The sequence below is a fragment of the Gobio gobio genome (assembly GCF_949357685.1).
Source record: "Gobio gobio genome assembly, chromosome: 11".
Taxonomy (NCBI): Eukaryota; Metazoa; Chordata; class Actinopteri; order Cypriniformes; family Gobionidae; genus Gobio; species Gobio gobio.
The window spans coordinates 36280162-36296304 of record NC_137104.1 but is presented as its reverse complement, the minus strand read 5'-3'; positions in this window follow the sequence as shown (position 1 = coordinate 36296304).

Below are 16143 nucleotides of genomic sequence, written 5' to 3'. Positions count from 1 at the left end.
GTTGCGGAGGCTTTGTTTAGTTTAATCTCCCGGGTGGGGATCCCGAAAGAGATCCTCACTGATCAAGGCACGGCGTTTATGTCACGTACATTACGCAAACTTTATGGATTATTGGGCGTTAAAACGATCCGCACCAGCGTCTATCACCCACAGACGGATGGTTTAGTGGTACGTTTTAATCGCACTTTGAAGACAATGATCCGAAAGTTCGTACAGGAAGACGCCAAAAATTGGGATAAATGGTTGGAACCCCTGTTGTTCGCTGTACGTGAGGTCCCGCAAGCCTCCACTGGGTTTTCCCCGTTCGAGCTTCTCTATGGACGTCAGCCCCGTGGGGTGTTGGACGTCCTCAGAGAGGCTTGGGAGGACGGACCATCGCAAGGCAAAAACGAAATTCAGTATGTCATGGACCTGAGAACAAAACTCGGCTCTCCATGGAGAATTTGTTACGGGCTCAAGACAAACAGAGCCGGCTATACAATAGGGGAACGAAACTGCGTGAATTTTAACAGGGAGATAAAGTGCTTGTATTACTCCCAACTTCTAGCTCAAAATTGCTCGCCAAGTGGCAAGGGCCATTTGTGGTCACACGGCGAATAGGAGATCTCGATTATGAGGTGGTTCGGTCGGATAGGGGTGGGGCACATCAAATATACCACCTTAACCTCCTTAAAAAATGGAGTGAGGCGGAGTCAGTGATGTTGGCAGCGGCCGTGAGCGGAGAGGAGGATCTCGGGCCAGAGGTGAGCACAAAAAGGTCATCCCTCGCCCTGGCTCCAGGGGGAGACCACCTCTCGCCGCTGCAGCTCACTGACATAGCCTAGTTGCAGGAACTTTTTGCGGATGTGTTCTCGCCCTTACCCGGTCGGACAAACCTCATTCAGCACCATATCGAGACAGAGCAGGGCGTGGTGGTTCGCAGTCGGCCTTATAGGTTACCAGAACACAAGAAAAAAGTGGTTCAAGAAGAATTAGAGGCGATGTTAGACATGGGAGTAATAGAAGAATCCTACAGTGATTGGGCCAGCCCGATAGTTGTAGTTCCTAAAACAGACGGCTCGGTACGGTTCTGTGTGGATTATCGCAAGGTGAACGCTGTGTCGAAATTCGACGCATATCCAATGCCAAGGGTTGACGAGTTGCTCGATCGGCTAGGCACGGCTCGGTTTTATTCGACGCTGGATTTAACAAAGGGATATTGGCAGATCCCCTTAACGCCTTTGTCTAAAGAAAAAACAGCCTTTACGACGCCGTTTGGATTACACCAATTTGTGACACTTCCGTTCGGGTTGTTCGGGGCACCAGCCACGTTTCAGCGCCTCATGGATAAAATTCTACGGCCGCATGCTGCATATGCCGCTGCATATGCCGCTGCATACTTGGATGATATCATCATCTATAGTAATGATTGGCAGCGGGATGTCGAGCATGTGCGCGCCGTTCTGAGGTCGCTGAGCCTGGCTGGGCTGACGGCCAACCCAAAGAAGAGTGCGATTGGGCGCGTAGAGGTCAGGTATCTGGGTTTCCACTTGGGTCATGGGCAGGTGCGTCCCCAAATTGACAAAACAGCAGCAGTTGCAACCTGCCCGAGACCCAAGACCAAGAAGGAGGTGAGGCAGTTCCTTGGGCTAGCGGGATATTATAGGAGATTTGTTCCTAATTATTCGGACCTCACTAGCCCACTGACTGACCTCACTAAAAAGGAAGCACCAGACCCGGTCCAGTGGTCAGAGCTGTGCCAACAGGCTTTTACCCAGGTGAAGGCTGCTCTGTGTGGCGGGCCGCTCTTACAATCACCTGATTTTTCTCTCCCTTTTGTGTTACAGACGGATGCATCGGACAGGGGGTTGGGCGCGGTCCTGACCCAGGAGAGGGAGGGGGAGGAGCGGCCGGTGCTGTACATCAGTCGCAAGCTCTCTAAGAGAGAGACGATGTACAGCACCATTGAGAAGGAGTGTTTGGCAATCCGGTGGGCCGTTCTTACCCTCCGTTACTATCTCCTGGGGAGGGAGTTCACTCTCTGTTCGGACCACGCCCCTCTCCAGTGGCTCCACCGCATGAAGGATACCAACGCGCGGATCACCCGTTGGTATCTAGCTTTACAGCCATTTAAGTTCCACAGGCCGGGGGCGCAGATGGTTGTGGCTGACTTCCTTTCCAGAAATGGGGGGGGGGCGTGGTTTAGCGAAGTCTGTGACGGGAGAGAGAGTCAGAGGACGAGCTGCACGTAAGTGAATCAAGGCCAAATGAGAAACACCTGTCTCTTGTTTCAGTGATTGGCATGGGGAGAGAGGATATAAGCCACCCAGGAAATGGGACTGGAGAGAGAGGAGCTGGACAGACACACACTGGGACACGAGAGGAGAGAGCTGCAGAGAGGAACTGCCAGAAACAAACCGTTGACACAGAGAGAGAACTTTATATTTAAGTTGTGCGATGTGCACGTTGTTTGTGATCTAAGTAATCACAAAATAAAAGTGAGTTCGTGTCCCAGTAAGCCGACCCCTTGTCTTCTTCCTTGTCCCTTTACGAACTTTGTTACAAATGCATTAAAGGGAAATATAAAAGCACAGTGGCCCTATCAATTCAAAGTAGAAAATCCCAAAACTGAGCTATAGGTTTTTTTTCTCATGCTTTGTCATACTTTTAGTTAATTTATGTTATATATAAAAATTTGTAATTTTTAGCTGTGTGATTGTAGAGGGATAAATGGTGCCTTGAGTTTTTAATATTTTTTATTGGAAACTTGTATGTGTGTTATCCAATCACATACTGTGTAGTGGGTATATAAACGGGGACTTTAAGGCACTGCGCTTGTGTCAGAACACCGTTTGCGCGTCACCGTCGACCGCCCTTTCCGGTTTCACCCGCCTTCCGCTTCAGGTACGTGTCGTTGGGCTTCTTAGTAATATGGAGATGTGTGGCTTGAGGTCACTCGCTAAATTATGTCATTTATAGCATCCTTTTGGACAATCGTTTGTGGGTTGTTGGCGGCTGCCATATTCAACATTCTCCCACTGTATTCCCGTGCCTTATTGGCCTGACGTCTGTTTGTGCACGATCGGACTTGCAACTATACGACACGAAGGTATGTGTAATGACACGCACATCCATTTATGTGTTAAGTAATTGTACGTTTTAATTAATTCACAGAAGATCTGTCTCAAGCAGACAAGTTGCTGAGGATGAAGTGATGGCCGTTGGTTGAAGCTGCTAGGAATGAAGGAAAAAGAGCGTTCTTTATCGGTGTGCGTGTATTCATCGATGGGAAAGAGGTGTGTTCGCCCCCGTGAAAACAAGTGTTCTTCGCCATGTAACGTGAACACTTTTCACTGTGACCTGTTGTTAGCCAACTAACCAAGTTTATACAATCACTTGGTATAAAGAAAGTTAATTTCTGTATAATGTTGATTGATTGGATCATTTATAGTTTCATGACCGGGTTCATACTTATTCGCTTTTATTTTGAAGGGAATGGAAGTTTTCTTTTGATATTGGTCTTGTTCCTTTTGTTCTTCATATATTCATGTCATTTTCATTATGACTCTTATGTCAGTGGTTTAAGGTTAAATGTTAAACATAAGGCTTTGTTTTTATTTGCAAAACAGCAGAAGTCTGACTTTTGTTTCTTTCAAGAAGTTCTTTCAACTCACAAAGATGTAAACGACTGGAAAGTCTGAGCGTAAGGCTGGTGTTGCAATTTAAAAAAAACATTAATCTTTTAATCTATTAATCTAGATCTGGTGAATGTCATTTTAATAAATGTTTATGGGTACAATTCTAAATCTGAAAATTTATTTTTAATTAAAAGTTTAGAGAGTCTCAAATTACATACTGTTTTAGGCTGACAAGCCAGACCCACGTCAAGATGTTGGGTCTTGGAACTCCCCATTGGCAGGGCTCAATCCGAGGGGCGGGATAAACAGTTGTCTTTCAAATTCCCTCTGCACGCAATAGGATGGCACTACAACCGACCAGAGCAAAGAAGGGGATTAAACTTTTGCCGTATCCAGTCGGCAAAACTCAGAACACATCTTCCTTTTTTAAGAATTACTTCAGTGCCGTTCTTTTCTCAAAGAAAAGCTTAACTCCAAGTCTTCCAGAGTCGTGGCTAAAGCCGTTTCGAAAGACCGCTGTTCGCCAGCTTCTTTGTTTACAAGTAGCACCTGCCGGAACCGCTGCAACTCTGCCGTCGTTATGTTAAGCCCGCCCACCAACTCTATACACGATGTGATTGGCCAGACCAGAGTTTGGTTTTTCCAGCTCACACGCCAACGGAGAGTTGCTAGACGCCCTGGCTGCAAATTAGATTTGCTGCCGCTAGGGTGCGTCTAGATTTCTAGGCTAATACTGTTTATCTAAATTCCCAAATTCACTTATTCTAATAGGAGATTTTAATATCACTTTAGATAACTCCCTTGACCGGTGGCCACCTCGCAATGTAAATTATTATAACTCCACACTGAAGGCCTTTATGCAGAAATTTGAAGTAATAGACATTTGGAGAGAGAAATTCCCTGGGATTAGGTATTTCAAATGGAATAATAAGGCTTGTACAGTTATGTCTCGTATTGACTACTGGTTAACTCCCTGCAGTTTACAAAAAGAAGATATTTATGTTAATATCCTTCCCACTCCATTAACAGATCATAAGGCGGTGTCTATCAATATCTCTTTACACTCCTTGTATGAAAGCCCAACAACGCCCCCTGCAGGTATTTCTATGTATATAAGTTATTAATGCTTAAACCCAGGACATGCCTGAACAAGACTCAGTAGGCAGTATCTATACAGAGGTGAAGAGACTGACTTGTTTTTGCTTGCACAAAATGGATTGCTGCATGTTTTGTGATTCCGTGATTGATTTAAAAAGTAAGTTATCTGCTTTACATTATATGCTATTATAGTCCATGTCAAGTAAAATGTTGAAGCTAGTTTACAGGGACAGAATTATTAGGCACGTTGATTTTCTGATCATATTTTTTTTCCAGGCACATTTGACCAATTCCAAACCACAGTAATCCTAATAACTACTATTGATTTAGTATTTAATAATGTATAAGTGATATATAATTGTTCATGAAGGCTGGAAATGAAAACACCTTATATTCAGGTGTGCAGAATTATTAGGCACGTTTTCTTTTACAGATAAATTGAGCCAAAAAAGAGATTTAACTCAGACTGAAAAGTCAAAAAGTATTAAATGCCCATGAGAAGGATGCAATACTAATGCAATACTAGACATTGCAGTTAAGGCATGACCATTGGACAGTGAAATGCTCGTTGGGTCAGCAGGGTCAGACAAAAACATGTGGTGAAGAAAAGACACCTGTTAACTGCAAAAGAATTAAGCATTAAGGTGAAGAATTAAGGGTGAAACCATCAGGAACCCTTTAGTCTCCAGCGCCACCATTTTCCAAAGCTGCAACCTACCTGGAGTCTCCAGAAGTGCAAGGTGTCAGGATCTCAGAGACTTCAGTTAGGTAAAGAATCCTAAAAAATGACCCCCACTAGATAAGAATCATAAGCTGAAGTGTTGTAAAATACATGAAGAAGGTTTTTTTATAGGCTTTATGGACAGATAGGTTGAGAATAACTCTTGAAGGACCAGCACCACATCCTCTAGTACCACTGTTTGAAGAATTCATCTACCAGAATCTGGCAGTACGTTTTGGGAGTTCATTTTTAGTCCATCTCTGCAAAACGGACTTCAGGATGGACTAAAATTAACTCCCAAAACGTACTGCCAGATTCTGGAAGATGAATTCTTCAAACAGTGGTACTAGAGGATGTGGTGCTGGTCCTTCAAGAGTCATTCTCAACCTATAAAACCTATAAAGCCTATAAAAAACCTTCTTCATGTATTTTACAACACTTCAGCTTATGATTCTTATTTAGTGGGGGTCATTTTTTAGGATTCTTTACCTAACTGAAGTCTCTGAGATCCTGACACCTTGCACTTCTGGAGACTCCAGGTAGGTTGCAGCTTTGGAAAATGGTGGCGCTGGAGACTAAAGGGTTCCTGATGGTTTCACCCTTAATTCTTCACCTTAATTCTTAATTCTTTTGCGGTTAATATGTGTCTTTTCTCCGCCACATGTTTTTGTCTGACCCTGCAGACCCAACGAGCATTTCACTGTCCAATGGTCACGCCTTAACTGCAATGTCTAGTATTGCATTAGTATTGCATCCTTCTCATGGGCATTTAATACTTTTTGACTTTTCAGTCTGAGTTAAATCTCTTTTTTGGCTCAATTTATCTGTAAAAGAAAACATGCCTAATAATTCTGCACACCTGAATATAAGGTGTTTTTCATTTCCAGCCTTCATGAACAATTATATATCACTTATACATTATTAAATACTAAATTAATAGTAGTTATTAGGATTACTGTGGTTTGGAATTGGTCAAATGTGCCTGGAAAAAAAAATATGATCAGAAAATCAACGTGCCTAATAATTCTGCACTCCCTGTAATACTGTTTAGTTGTATATATTCTGCAGTATGCTTTAGACATGTAGGCTAGATTTGCATGCCTGTTTATGCTATATATTTATGTTTGAATACTTGAATACCCTTTACCAAAGTAATGCGTACCTATGGTTTACAGATAATTCATATTTAACACTTCAATTACCTGATTTACTGTTACTCCTATTTTGTATAGTCTATTTGTTTTATGTTATCTGTAATACTGTTTATATTAGAAAACTTACAGTGTATTTTGTTTTCTCTGTTCATTGTAGACCACGTGCATACCTCATACATGCAGAAATAATCTGAATAAAACACTTCAGCTGGTACACTGTCTCTCGCTCCAGTTTCTCTAATCGAAAACTCCCATCACCGTTTCTACTAGTACTTAACCGAACCCTTTGAGCGTCCCATACGCTCGTATACTCCTCTTTTTGCTCTAACTTCCATAACTCATATTGGAAGCTCAATAAGTCATTATTGGAACATGAATTTGTAAAGATGACCATTTGCAGTTTGATTGCAAAATGTTTGACTATACCTCAGATTAGTAACTATTGCACTAATTGGGAATTATTTAAATTTGAGGTTAGTAAATTTCTTAGAAAATTTGGAAGTTCATTATCTAAAGCTAAAAGACTTGAAGAGGAGACGATCATTTATAAAATTACAGCTTTTAATCTCCCCCTAATTTTTATGATAGCGAATATTTTATAGTTATTCACACTTCAAAGCCAATTAGATGATATTTATAAAAGGAAGGCAGAAGGGGCCTTCATTAGATCTAGACAGAGATGGTTGGAAAAGGGTGAACAGAATTCGGCATATTTCTTTCAACTAGAATAATTCCATGCAAAATCAAATACAATTTTGCATTTGAATATTAATGGTACGTTAACACAACTCAAAGGACATTGCAGATTATTGTTCAACCTTTTATAGGACTTATTATGAATCAAGGTAGATAGTATAGATAGTATTACTAATTTGAAATCTGTAAATGAAGACCAAAAAGAACATTGTGATAGTATACTTATATGTATAGAGGAAGTCCTTCAAGTCATTTCAGAGCTTAACTCTAATAAGTCCCCTAGTGTAGATGGTTTAACTTCCGAATTTTTTAAAACCTTTTCAGTAGAACTTGCTCCTTTTCTTTTAAATCTTTACTTACAAAGTATTGAATATGGTAAACTCCCACCAACCCTGACACAAGTCTTAATTCCCTAACCAAAAAAAGACACTTTAGTTTTAGATAATTGGTGACCAATTTCCTTACTTAATAATGATTATAATATTTTAGCCTCTATATTTGCTTCTAGAATGAAAAACACAGTCAGGTTTCATGCGTAACAGACATATTTCTAAAAATATTTGCTTGGTATTAGACCTTGTTGATTACCCACATCTATACCCAGATGAGTTTCATTCATTCCATTAAAAATGTATATTCTAATGCAAATTGTTCAATCAAGCTGCGTAATGATCACCTAGATTCAATCTCAGTCGTGGTATCAGACAGGGATGCCCTATTTCTCCATATTTATTCTTACTCTTTATGCAAATTCTTGCAGATCATATTAAACAGAGCCCTTTAAGAGGTATTACTGTTGCAGGTAGTGAAATTATCATTAGTCAATTAGCCGACGACATCACTCAAATTATTGATAATATGCTCTTTAACTTCTTATGGAAAAATAGAATCCATTATATAAAATAATGGGGCGGCAGTGGCTCAGTGGTTCATGTAGGTTGGCTACAAACCGGAAGGTTGGTGGTTCGATTCCCGGTTCCAACTGACCAAGTGTCAAGGTGTCCATGAGCAAGACACCTAACCCCAGCTGCTCATGATGAGCTGGATGGCGCCTTGCATGGCTGACACCGCCATCGGTGTGTGAATGGGTGAATGTGAGGCAATGTGTAAAGCGCTTTGGATGGCCATTGGTCTGTTATATGCGCTATATAAATGCAGTCCATTTACCATAAAGATATCTGTGGTTATAAAATGGAGGCCTAAACTTCTTAGATTTTACCAACCTTAATCACACCTTTAAAGTTAACTAAGCAATTTCTTAAAAAACCTGCATCTATCTGGAACATTATACCTCACTTTGTCTTCTCACAAGTTCGTAGTCTTCGATTCCTTTTACTCTGTGACTACAGCATTACAAAAATTCCTTTAAAACTATCTAATTTTCACAAACAGATGCTTCTTTCTTGGAATTTAATCTATAAACACAATTTCTCTCCAAACAAGTGTTTTATCTGGAATAATAAATACATTTTGTATAAATCTAAGTCTTTATTTCTTGAGTATTGGTTCTGTAACAATATAGTTTATGTTAGCCAACTTTATAACGGTGAAGGACTTATGCTGACCTATTCTGAATTTCTTTCTAAATATAATATTCCAGTCACTCCTAAAGATTATGCTGTAGTTATGAATACTGTTCCCTCTGGTCTAAAAATGCTTCTTAAAAAGGCCTGTCCTCAGCCCTCTCCATACTCATTAGATCCTGCTGATACTGAAGTTGGTTGTATCTGTTTCTCTCTTTCTTATAATAATCATTGTATTCTGTTTTTATCTCAAAAGGATATTGTCTCCAATCCTGCTTTTATTTCATTTTGGAATGGTTATGTTAATGGTCTGTTGTGAAGCAAAATCTGGAAACTTATAAATATTTAATCACAAATAAAATCAAAGAAATTTCTCTTAAACTCCTTTATAAATATTACCCCTGTGATTATTATCTTGTAAACAGATTTAATTGTGATATTGATATATTTTGTATATTTTGGGGTTTACATGTTGAAACATTTTATCATTTGTTTTGGAGTTGTCCTTATTCCGTTTGTTTTTGGTCCGATTTCTGTACTTTTATTAAGGCGCATGTCATACCCAGCTTTCAACTATGCTTTAAAAATGTTTTATTTGTTTATTTTCCTATGACAAATCTTATCATAAGGAATATTACTTAATTAATCTGGTGCTATTTTTGGCTAAATTCAGTATCCGTAAATGTAAATTTGGGGGAAATAAGCCTTTTTTTTTTTTTTTTTTTAAATAAGAAGTGTCAGGGAAAGATACACAGGATCCAATAGCAAGTAAAATGGTGCTTTATTTAGCTCTCAGAACACACAAAGGAAGATCACTCAGGATGTCTGAAGTTACAGAGGAGGACCAGAGATGTATAGTAACGAAGTAGAACTACTTCACTACTGTACTTAAGTACTAAAAGGCAGTATCTGTACTTTACTAGAGTATTATTTTTTTCTCCTACTTCCACTTTTACTTCAGTACATATTTTCGATGAGTTTAATACTTTTACTCCGATATTTGTTTTATGTGCTGCATCGTTACTCGTTACAATTATAAACATTTTACGAATCATTCCATTCCAAACCCACATTACCGCGCATGAGAGAGAGAGAGAGCGCGCGCGAGAGTGCGAGAGAGAGAGAGACAGAGCGCGAGAGAGCCCCGCGAGCGCGCATTCACTGTCTTTAAAACAACACGAGCGTCTTGCGCTCAAATTGCTCTCTATTTGTTTACATAGTTAATGTGCACTGTGAAGTAACATATACAAACAATGAACAGCTCTATTTTTATTAACTAAGATTAACAAAGATTAATAAATACAGTAACAAATGTATTGATCATGGTTAGTTCATGTTAGTTATTAGTCTAATACATTAACTAATGTAATGTTAACAAATCAAACCATATTGTAAAGTGTTACAAACAAATAATTTACTCAGAACACCTCTTGAAATGAGAATATAAGTGTGCTTACCCCATTTTTTTTTGCAAGAGTGGTTATAGTAAGATTTAATCTTAATGAACTACAGTATTTTCAGGTTATTTATATGACAATATGTAGAAAAATTACCTACCAACATTGTGATTGTCCTTTAGCTTAATCATTTGAAATAATAAAAACAATGATGTTCAAACTTTTGACTACTTTCTTTAATAACTACATAACACAATACTTGTACTTTTACTTTCAGTACTTGAGTAGTACATTTTAAAATAAACTACTTGCAATACTTAAGTACAAAAAATGTTGAATACTTTAGTACTTCTACTTAAGTGTGGTGCTTAAAGAGCACTTCAACTTCTACTCAAGTCACTTTTTTGATAAGGAACTTGTACTTTTACTCAAGTATGTGTCTCTAGTACTTTATACATCTCTGAGGAGGACCAGGATCTCCAGGCAGGCGGAGGAACAGGCGGATGGAATGCATGGCTGGGATGCAGGGATGCAGGGATGCAATGCACAGATCCACGGCGGAGAATACCAGAACCGAACAGGCAGAACTCCCAGGAGAAGCACACACGACACAGCGAAGCCTGCAACAAACTGACAACGCGTAAGAGTGAGTGAGGGGAATATATAGGGAGAGGTAATCAAGTGCAGCTGGATGTGATGATCAGAGTAGAAATCAGTAACCACGCCTCCAACACAACCACACAAACAGAGAGAGAATGAATCAATGAACCCATGAACCGTGACAGTACCCCTCCCCCTAGGAGCGCCTCCTGGCGCTCCCAGGAGAACTTACCTCTCGGTTGTAATCATCGATAAGAGAGGGATCCAGTATGTCTCTGGCAGGAACCCAACTTCCCTCCTCTGGACCGTAACCCTCCCAGTCCACCAAATACTGAAATCCGAGTCCCCTCCGTCTCGAGTCCAGAATAGGATTGACAGTATAGGTTGGTTCCCCATCTACGAGTCGCAGCGGTGGGGGAACCGGGACAGGCGGATTAATATGAGAATGAAATACAGGTTTTAATTTGGATACATGGAACACGGGGTGAATCCTCCCGTACGCTGGAGGTAGTTTGAGGCGGACTGCTACCGGACTAATGTTCTTGGCAACAACAAACAAAGCAGGGGACAGAGGCAAAAGGGTAATCCGGGAAACAGGCAAGAAATCCAAAGAACGAAGAGACATGAAACCGGGGAGAACGCTCAGAAAGGCAGTGTAACAACAAAACAAGGCTTAGCAATGAGTGACAGAATTGACCAGGCTTCTATAGGGTGAGCTAACAAGGTAAATGAGACACTGGTGGATGTAATCAGGAATTTTGTGTCCGGGCAGTGGGTATTGTGGATAATGTAGTCTTTGATGGAGTGACAGTCCGGGGGGGAGTGCCCTCTGTTGGTAAACACGGGGCACTCTCACTGGTGATCGTGAAATAGCCCTCCCTCAAAGGAGCGGCTTCTAGACGCTCCAAAACTTGTCCAGGAGGGAGGTGGAGCGGAGGCGGAACCGGGGCGGGATGGAGGTCCAGGCCTGTGGAGCGGAAGTGGGCCTGGAGACTCAGGCAGAGCAGGCAACCAGGGCAAAACAGGCTGGGTAGATGACCAGGGTGGCCCAGGCTGGGCAGGCGGCCAGGGCTGAGAAGGCTGGGCAGATGACCAGGGTGGCGCAGACAGCCAGGATGGAGCAGGCTGGGCAGATGACCAGGGTGGCTCAGGCAGGGCAGACGGCCAGGGAGGAGAAGGATGGGCAGATGACCAGGGTGCGGTGGGCCAGCCAGGCGGCCAGGGCGTGGCAGACCAGGCAGATGACCAGGGTAAAAGGGCGGACCACCATGGCGGAGCAGACGACCACCACAGCAGGGCAGACATTCTTGAAGACCCCCACGGCGGTGCAGACGACCACCTCGGTAGCGCAGACGGTCTTAAAGACCACCACGGCGGAGCAGACGACCACCACAGTAGCGCAGGCAGTCTAGAAGCACATGGCAGAGCAGATGACCACCACAGCAGCGCAGACGGTCTTGAAGTCTATGCCGGAGCAGACGACCACCACAGCAGCACAGACGGGCTTGAAGACACCCACGGCGGAGCAAGCTGAGCAGGTGGCCCGGCTGGAGATGGAGTCCTCTCTGGACTCAGGGCAGGAGACGGAGTCCTCTCTGGACTCAGGACAGGGGACGGAGTCCTCTCTGGACTCTGGGTAGGAGACAAAGTCCTTTCTGGACTCTTGGCAGGAGACAAAGTCCTCTCTGGACTCGGGAAGGAAGGAGACAGAGTTGATGTGCGTGCAGCCCACACACACAAAATGGTTGTTGCCATACGGACTACCCGCAAATCCGGGAACTTAACTGTCAATTTCGTCAACACCCCTTTTTAGGGGAAAATAAACTAGACTTCCCATAGACTTCAATTCAAAATAGTGACACTGTTTTGACACTGTTATGTCCGTACAAAGCCGGCATGAGTAACTTAAGAAATCACTAAGATTAAACATGTCACTGCATCATTGACAGGAACAGACACAGGTGCAGGTACATAAATAGGAAATTCTCTCTTGGAGATAGGCTCTTGCATGGCGGCGGCCATCTTGGCAGAATGCACTGGCATGGCGGCGGCCATCTTGGCAGAGGGCTTTGGCGTGGCGTCGGGCATCTTGGCAGAGGGCTCAGGCGTGGCGGCGGCCATCTTGGCAGAGGGATCTGGCGTGGCGGCGGCAATCTTGGCAGAGGGATCTGGCATGGCGGCCATCTTGGCAGAGGGATCTGGCGTGACGGCGGCCATTTTGGCAGAGGGATATGGCATGGGGCGGCCATCTTGTCCAGAGACACTGGCGTGGCAGCCATCTTGTCCGAGGACACAGACATGGCGGCCATCTTGTGAGCAGGTTCAAGTGGGGACACCACAGGACAGGAAGGTGCAGAAAACATAGGACTAGTGATCAACAGCACTGGACATTGTGAACATTGTGATGGGCAAAGCTCCATGGCCATCGGAGCTTGATACACGGTGCCCCCTCCCAAAAAACTTTTAGGGGAAATGTCCTCTTCTACTTCCCCAACAGTGTAGGAGGACCCACTTAATAACAGTGCATAGTCCAAAAACTCAACCAGTGATCTTCGAGGACCATCCCTGATAGGTTTGGATTGGTAGCGATCATTGAGTCCATAACGATAAAAGTCAATAAGGGCAAAATCAGGAAAGTCTGGGAGGTCTAGGAAATTTCGGGTGTGGTCCTCAAGTGATTTGTTACCTTGCTGCAAACGGATGAGTTGAACTGCTGGATCTATTGATGGCTAAGTCTTCTGTTACGTACTGCTCCGAGCCACGAAGGTTGAGGATCCAAACGCAGTATTTATTGGGGTAATCCACAATCAGTGTCAACAGTACAGGCAAGATCAAAAAACAGGCAGGCAGTGATGTGACATTTGAACCAAGGCATCAGAGCTATTGTTGAGAATAAATGGGCGTGCCAGATGAAGCCCCGATTCGAGGCTTGTGTTGTTAATGGAGAAATTACGTGACCAATGACAAACGAGGCCTCTGTGAGTGTCGCTTCGGGTTCGAAACTCGCACCACCTTGTGGTTGCTGTGGCGTTTCAGAGAAGTGTCAGGAGTAGTTGAAGTGTGAGTGTCAGAGAGTTATACCAGACATGAAATGGCGTAGGCCTATGTATGACACGCCAATTCGCTATGCCATTTTGGCGTGCTATCAAGACGCATAATCGCTTTTTAGCATGTTTATCAATGCTGTTTCATTCTATCCCCCTACACTGCCCCTACCCCTAAACCTACCCATCACACACACTCACACACACACTGCCCCTGCCCCTAAACCTACCCATCACAAGAAACATTCAGCATTTTTACATTTTCAAAAAAACATAATTTAGTATGTTTATAAATCCATTTACATTCACGCGGAATCACACGGCATAGACATACACGCAGAGGTTAGTTTCAGTGTACACATACACGCGGAATCACACGGCATAGACATACACGCAGAGGTTAGTTTCAGTGTACACATACACGCGGAATCACACGCCGTAGACATACACGCGGATAGCTCAAAATGCGTACAGATAACACGCCATTTGGCTTTAGAAAGTGGCGTGTATGTTTACGCAAAGTCATGATGTCAAGTTGCAGATACAGTTGTGTCTTTGTCGTCATTGTGGTTCATATGTGTTAGGGCTATATATTATTACATAACATTGCTTGGAAACATTGCTCAAAAAGTTGCCCAGTGTATATTCGCCTTAAGTCTCTGGTCCAGAGGCAGAATATAGACACATTTGCAATAAGGCTAAGCTCTGGTTAGCAAACTTTGACTTCAAGGTACCTTTGTCTGCATATTCTAGGTTGTTAAGGACATTCTGCACCTACATCAGGGCCTCATCTGTGTTCCAGATTTTAGGACCCCTTTTTGTATCTAGGATATCAGCATCCTACAGAGCGTTGTGTTCAAGGCTGTTGAAACGGATTACAGCTCCTTTCCCCACTGCTGTTTCCCAGCACAACCAGCACTTAATCAAACCTCTTTCAAGAGACCTTGCCATTGTTGTTATATCAGAATATGATTTTCTAATTTACGTTTAACAGTATATTGATTTTCTAATTTTCATTTATTTGTTTGATGCATATAGTTATTTACCTTATTAGTTTCAGAGAAACAACAATTTATCTTTCCACAACTCTGCCATAACTTAATCACTTGTATCTTATGCACTTTATTCCTTTATAATTCATGAAATTCATTTAGTAGTTGTGTTGATCTTCTTGTTTATCTTTTTGTTAATAAAATGTATTTTTTACACTTGTGTCTTCCTTGTGTTGATAATACAGAAGAGACTCTACAAGCGAACAATCTCTAACATATCCTTCAGATTGATCAGATGACAAACTCCCTATAATTTACATCATTTTATTTATTCAGCAATCATCCTTGATTGTTATTTTACTGTTGAGGTGGAATACTTTAGCTGGTGCCCCGAAGGTAAAAGAAGTGGTTATCTGACACATTCACACTCACCTTAAATGACTTGGCCAAAACGTACAATATTAATTTGGTGCCACCTGTGAAACTCCTGAATAACAGGTGCCTTGTGTGAGAGAAAGTAAAATCATTACACCCTCAGTAATCTGAAAAAGATTATTTTGGTGACCAAGGAATTGGTTTTGGTGATAGAAGCCGCTTCAGTACACAGCTAGTAAAATAACAAAATAAAGATTTGTGAATAAGATACAAATATGTATATATATATATATATATATATAAACTAAATAGACAAATTTGTATGTACAGGTATATTATATTCTATTACAAATACAATAGAATAGAATTAACAGGGAATGGAATAAGTTTTGCACATGGATATCATTGCACAGTGGGGAGAACATTTAACTGTTCGTGAGGTAGATTGCCTATAGGGGAAGAAACTTTTTTTGTGCCTAGCTGTTCTGGTGCCAAGTGCTCTGTAGCGTCGGCCAGATGGCAAAAGTTCAAAGAGAAGGTGCCTTGGATCTGAGGGATCCAGAGTGATTTTCTCACTCTGTATGTATACATTTCTTGGAGGGTTGGCAGAGAGCACCAGAAATTCTCTCAATCCGTCCTTTGTTGTCTTGCTAGCTGAGCCAAACCAGACAGTTATTGAAGTGCAGAGGACAGCCTCAATGACAGCTGAGTAGAACTGCATCAGAAGTGCCTGTGGCAAGTTGAACTTCCTTAGCTAGGCCTTTCACAATGTTAGCCCTGGCTCGCACTGGCCTGACAGTGGAAAAGCAGCTAATGTGATTATCCCACTTCAGGTCCTGAAGGACTCCACTGCTGCCACAGTGCTGTTCATGATGGAGAGTATGGGTGTTCCTCCTGAAGTCCACTATCATCTTTATTGTTTTGAG